At 48.1% G+C, this 6,412-nt stretch overlaps 1 long non-coding RNA gene across 1 annotated transcript; it reads right to left on the reverse strand.

Moving 5' to 3' along the window:
- Positions 1 to 97: 97 nt before the first annotated feature.
- Positions 98 to 6,344, reverse strand: LOC132230296 (uncharacterized). Its single transcript, XR_009451845.1, has 3 exons — positions 6,170 to 6,344; positions 4,664 to 5,230; positions 98 to 2,268 (listed from the first exon to the last, which is right to left on the reverse strand). It is a non-coding gene; the product is annotated as an uncharacterized LOC132230296 (long non-coding RNA).
- Positions 6,345 to 6,412: the final 68 nt, after the last annotated feature.

Raw genomic sequence — 6,412 nt, forward strand, 5'->3', positions numbered from 1 at the left:
AACCAAGGTACATGCCCTTGACCGGAATCGAACCTGGGACCTTTCAGTCCGCAGGCCAACGCTCTATCCACTGAGCCAAACTGGTCAGGGCCTCTCTTCTTTCTTTAAGCACTCTAATTATATGTACGTTAGGCCACTTGAAATTGTCCCACTGTCCATGGATGTTTTGTTCATTTAAAAAGGAATCTCTTTTTCCCTCTCTTTCATTTTGGAATTTCTAGTACTGTGTCTTCAAGTTTTTCTTCTGCAGTGTCTAATCTGCCTCTGATTCCATTCAGTTTATATTTTCATCTCATAATGTGTAGTTCTTATTCTAGAAGTTCAATTACAGTCTTTTTTAAAATATGGTTATAATAATTGTTTTCATGTCTTTGTCTACTAATTCTAATGTGTGTCAGTTTTGGGTTGGTTTTGATTGATTGCCTTTTTTCCTTATTATGGATTATAGGTTTTTGTATGCCTAGTAATTTTTTATTGGATGCCAGACGGTGTGAATGTTCTTGTTGATTGCTATGTATTAAATATTCTTGAGCTTTGTTCAGGGATATAGTTAAGTGACTTGGAAATAGTGTGATCCTCTTGGGTCTTGTTCTTAAGATTTGTTAAGTGGGAGCAGAGCTGTGCTCAGTCTAGGGCTAATAATTCCCCACTGCTGAGGCAAGACCCGTTTGTGTATTTTACTCAATGCCTAGCTTTTCCAACCTGTTAGGAATAGGCACTTTTCCCAGACTTGTGTGTGCCAGGCACTGTTACTTCTATCCTTTTGGGTGTTTTTGCTCCCAGCCTTGGGTAGTTTCTGTACATTCATGTGATGATCAGAACTCAGCTGAGTATTTGAGGGGGCCCTTCAGAGACCTTTATGGTGCCCTCTCTTTTCTGATGATCTGCTCTGTGAACTCTGGCCGCATGAGTATCCCCACACTCAGCTCCATCTCCACAACTAAGGGAGTCTTTTGGAGTCTGACTGGTTCCCTTCCCTGGGCTGTAGTTTGGAAACCCAACTGTAGGGCTGAGGTCCTTTGTTTCCTGTCTCATGGGTATCACTGTCTTTTGTTTCCTGAGATCTGATATCTTTAAAACCATTTTGTATATTTTATCTATTTCTCTGTTATTGTTATTTCAGTCAGGAAATTAAATCTGATCTTTATTATTCCATCTTGGTCCAAGATGAGGATTTGACTTTAATTCCCTCATTCCCATCTTTCCACCTTTTAATGCTTCCCATCTTTAAGTCCATCCACTCTAGGTATATCTCGTTTTTTTTTCCTTCACTCTACTGTCCGAGTTTACATTGTTATGGTATAATAAACTATAATGACTTTTCCTTTCCTGCACCACTTTTTGCTCTCCCTGGAGTTGGTTTTTCTGTTTGCTTAGTTTTCTATGTATCTTTCAATGAGTCGAACTCTTCAGTCACTGTCTAAATTTATCAAGATGGTATTTTCCATTCAATATTCTATCAGAGCCATCTTTCTGAAGAGGTTTCAGGGCCTTGTGTCCTGGAGCAGCATGGACTGGTTGCTTTCTATCATGATGCTTAGCTGTCCTCTTGGGATCTCTCTCCAGCATCCTGGGCATTTCCTTCCCAGCCCTTCTGTGTTAGGGTCTTCTGTTTCCTGTATCTTGTGTCTTCTCCTTTGTTGGTTTACTCAGTAGTTTTAGTAGAACACATCCTCTCAACTGTCACAGGCCCATCTGCTTTCCAGATTCCAAAGTTTTGTTGTGGGTTGTCTCTACTGTTCTTATCCTTGGGGACTTCTGCCATTCAAAAATTTCTCCTTTTTAAATTGTAATATTGGTAGAGTTTTGGGAAGGAGTGAAATTATGTGCATGTTGCAATCTACAGTCTTCTCTACAGTGGTTCTCAACCTTCTGGCCCTTTAAATACAGTTCCTCATGTTGTGACCCAACCATAAAATTATTTTCGTTGCTACTTCATAACTGTAATGTTGCTGCTGTTATGAATCGTAATGTAAATATCTGATATGCAGGATGGTCTTAGGCGACCCCTGTGAAAGGGTCGTTCGACTGCCAAAGGGGTCGCGACCCACAGGTTGAGAACCGCTGTCTTAGAACGTTTATCCCCTCTTTAACCTTAGAGAATCCATGAATTCATTCAGTATCCAGCGTACATTTAATGAATAAGACCCCAGCTCTATCCACCATGGGCCTGCATCCTTGAGCCAAGCAATGTAGCGTGCAGAATTCTGGCTTCATTTCTTACTTTCTGGGTGATCATGGCCACCTCTTCAGAGCTAGTTTTTTTATCTGTAAAATGGGAATAATGTAGTAAGGGGTGGGGGTTTAAATCGGCCAATGGAAATAAAGCTTTTAGTAAAGAACCTGCACATAACCTGGGTTTTCTTGAGAGTCCAGACTGTGACTTCTCCGTTATACTTCCCCCAAATCCTAGCCCGAGGTGAAAACATAGTAGGTATATGAGTGACTGAGGAGGGGTGTAGGGTGAGAGGTTTGGCTTGGTCTCTCCTTTAAGCAGTTACACATCCTGAATAACCAACTGAAGACTAGCTGGAGAGAACCCTGACAACCGAGGCCAGAAAGTGGAGACCACACAGAGACTGGTAGGAAGGGCAGAGGCAGGAAAGGCTGGCTGGGAACCCACAGATACCTGAAGTTCCAGGAAGAGAGATCTCAGCTGTGGGGGGCTGCCACTGAGAACTCTTGGGTCTACCTCTGGAGGAACCTGAAGCCAAGGGCCTCAGCGGGTATGAGAACACTGGGTTCTTTTATCTCTGCCTTTCCTCTGTGTGCTGTCTCCTAATGAGTCAGGGTCTCCTCTCTGGGCCCCTGGCCTTTACTAGTCCCTGATCTTGGCAGGGCTGCTCCTCCTCCATGGTCAGAAGAGAATTACCATCACCCTGAATTGTTGACCTCCCCCAGCTCCTGGAGATTCATTCCCTATGACAGGTTCTTAAGTGCCTTGGACCGGGCAAGTCCCTTCCAACTTAGGGTCTTTGTTTCTCTATTGCTAAAATGGGTGGGCAGGATATGGTGGGACTTATGGTATCTTAAATATCTTGAAGTCCCTGACATTTCTCTCCCAGGTTCAGACCCTTCGTCTCCTGGGCCCGGCAGCCTGCTCTGCAATGGACCTAGCTCCTGGGCTTCTGTTGTAACATGGGGATGAGCAGTCCCCCTAGCAGAGTAAATGATTTACAATACACAGCTCTGGCTTTCCCCACCCCACCTCCAGGCCCCAACAATAGGCCACTTCAGCTCTAGGCTCTCCCCAGGGGTGGGGGTGGGGTGAGGCCTGAGCCAGAATGCGGGTGACTAGCTGGGCGTCCTCTGCCCAGCCCTGGAAGAGCTCTGGGAGTGCCGGGCTGCTGGAACTGCGTCCTTCCCTTGCTCTGAGACACTGCCGGGCCTTGGTGCCATGCTGGTGTCTGGGCCAGAGGATTGGCACGGTGTGCATAAGACCCAGGCAGCTGCAGGAATTTATCCTGTCTCTTGAGTGGTGTTTGTGTTGCGGGGAGAGGAGTGCTTCAGGAATGCATTAGGGCTCTCAGTGTCCTGTCTCTGAGTGTCAGGATTGGCACGCCAGTCTCTAGCTGGTGGAGCATGAAACAGTTACAAAATACTTTCAAGGCCAAGTTGGTACATGTGGGGAGGTGTTGAATTCACTGTTGGTCCGTGTCATGATGTTTAGTCAGATCCTTTCCTCTCTGAAGATCCTTACACCTCTCTCTCCATTGTGGTCTAAGGAGATGAGGCATAGGAGGGCCGCTCTGTCTGATGTATCTGCCTCTGCTTCCGTGTCCTGCCTTTCCTCCCTGTCACTCCCCTTTCCCCTTCGGGTCCCCCCCTCCCTCTTTCCCGCTTCTCCCCTCTCTTCCTCTCTTCCCTGTCCCTTTCTCTCTCCTCCATTGAGAAGGCCTTCCTGAGAAGGGAAGGCCAGTGCAAGACTCCCCTTCTGCCTGAGTGACCGGCCACGTTGTCCCTGGGGCTGAAGTGGCTTTGTGGGAGCAGAGTAGCTTAGTGGGCCTGGGACAGGAGGGGCTGTAATGAGTTTGGCAGCCCCTCTTTCCATGAAGGTGCTTGCTTTACTGGATTTGAAAACATGGAGACCTTTGAAGGGAAATGGTAAGAGATGGAGTTGGACAAATAGACAAGGAGTGGATCCTGAAGGGCCTTGTATTTGGTTCAATGAGGAGCTACAGAAAGCTTTAAGCAGGAAAGGGACTTCAGATCTGTGCTGAGATGACAATAGTAATAATAGGCAACTGTGTGCCAGGTGCTGTGCTAAGTATGCCATTCATGATCTCATTGAATCTACACTCTATAAAGGAGGTATTATTTATCCCCATTTTACAGATGAGGAAATTGAGGCTTAGAGGGTAAGTCATTTGCCCAAAAGTTGCCCAACTAGAAAGTGATGGAGCCAGGATTTCAGCCCAGGCCTGCCTGCATTTTGATCCCAGATCCCAGTGGTATTGATGGGAGGAATCATAAAGAGGCAGAAACAAGATTTTGTGGCCTGCCTAGGGAAGGTAGGATGGCTGTGGGGGCCAGGGGTGAGGTTTCTAGCTTGGGTGCTGGTGTTGGCTTGTGATTTTCAATCAGGGTACAGGGGCACCCATGAGCTAGGTTTAAATGGTTAATGATGAGCTCAGTCTGGACATGCAGAATTTGTGGTACCTACCTATGCGGCCTCCTGGTGGGGCTGTCCTGTAATGTGTAGAAATGTGGGTCTAGAGCAGTGATGGCGGACCTATGACACACGTGCCAGAGGTGACACGCGAACTCATTTTTTTGGTTGATTTTTCTTTGTTAAATGGCATTTAAATATATAAAATAAATATCAAAAATATAAATCTTTGTTTTACTATGGTTGCAAATATCAAAAAATTTCTATATGTGACACGGCACCAGAGTTAAGTTAGGGTTTTTCAACATGCTGACACGCCGAGCTCAAAAGGTTCGCCATCACAGGTCTAGAGCTTCAGGAACTCGGGAACGGAGACAGATAGCTCTTGGTGGTAATTGGAGTTCTAGGAGGAGAGGTGATGACCCACGAACAGAACATCCATCGAGAAGGGAGAGTTCAAAAGTCTTAGGAAACACCAACAGTTAACGAGAAGGGCGAAGAGGCTCTAGGGCTGGACTCAGGGCCTGCGGGCCCAGCACTGCTGCCAAGTATGCCTCAGCCTTGCCAGTCCTCAGGCTCTCAGATGCCAAGCTCCCCTGGGAGGGAGTGGGCCGCTGTGTCCTGGAGATGGAGAGGGTGTGAACAGCCATGGTATGTATCTGAATCATCCCCTTCTCTCCTTTGGCCCCTGGCCAGCCTCCTCCTCAAACCAGTATGATGTCAGACCTGGGCTGACCTGAAGGTGTGGGGTTGCCTAATGCAGTTCCCTCTGGGATGAGGACCTGAGGGAACCAGCCTGGCCTTGATCCAGAAGCTTGGGCCCTGCTCACAGAGGGTGAGTTGAAGCTGCTTGGGCTTGGTGGGACTGACATGTAAGGCAAGATAATCCTCTGGCTGCGAGAGGAGCTACCAGCATTACCCAATATGTTGTTTTTCCTCTAGGGCTTGGAGAAGAGGGAGGGCGGAGGTGGCAGAGGGCTGGCTTGGAGGTGGGATTGGCATATATTCCCGAGAATACGGTAGATTGTTTTGGAAAAATCCTCTTGGCCGGAAATTACATGTCACGTCTGCTCCTCAGTATGGATTTGTCACTTCACTGATGCTGTTGGAGAGGCTGGGGGGCGGGGGGGGTGTCAACAGCAGATTCCGGGCTACTCCCACCTCCCTTTTAGAGATATGGGGGCAAGTTACAGACCAGAGAGGTGTGCGAGTGGGCGGGATTCCCCAAATCCTAGAGGCAGATTGGATCTGTGGCTGTCTTTATAACCAGACGGCAGGGGGCTTATAGGGGAGGAGGAAGGGAGAGAAAAGCAGGAAGGCGGAATGGTTTGGATCAGACCCTTCACCCAACCAGGAGTAGAAAGAATGGGCCTGGCATTTGCAGCCTCTTTCTCCACAGCCATCTGACTCGGGGTTCTTGCAGCTACTCCCAAAACTAGTTTCTGTCGTAGCTGCAGTAAGACACAGAGGAGCTTCTGCCTCGCATAAACCGCTGCCTGGCAGGGGCATACTTAGGGTTGCCACCGAGCTTGTGAGGAGGGGGAGCCTTATGGAACTCACCTAGTGACCGCCTGGGATCTCGCCTCACTCTGGAGGTTGAGTGTGTGGCCGGGTGTCTCGGCATCTCTCTCCTCCTCGCCCCAACCCTAAAAGGGGTGAAGTTCCCTGAGCTCAGCCGTAAATACCTGTTACTGTGGAGTCAGTGGATGCTTCAGATGCCAGCAAAATGAGAGGGTGTGCGGGCGGGGAGGAGGAGCCTCTGCAGTGGGGCGTCCTCTGCCAGCTGTGGCCTCACCTGGATGC

The sequence above is a fragment of the Myotis daubentonii genome, chromosome 3 (assembly GCF_963259705.1).
Source record: "Myotis daubentonii chromosome 3, mMyoDau2.1, whole genome shotgun sequence".
Lineage (NCBI taxonomy): Eukaryota > Metazoa > Chordata > Mammalia > Chiroptera > Vespertilionidae > Myotis > Myotis daubentonii.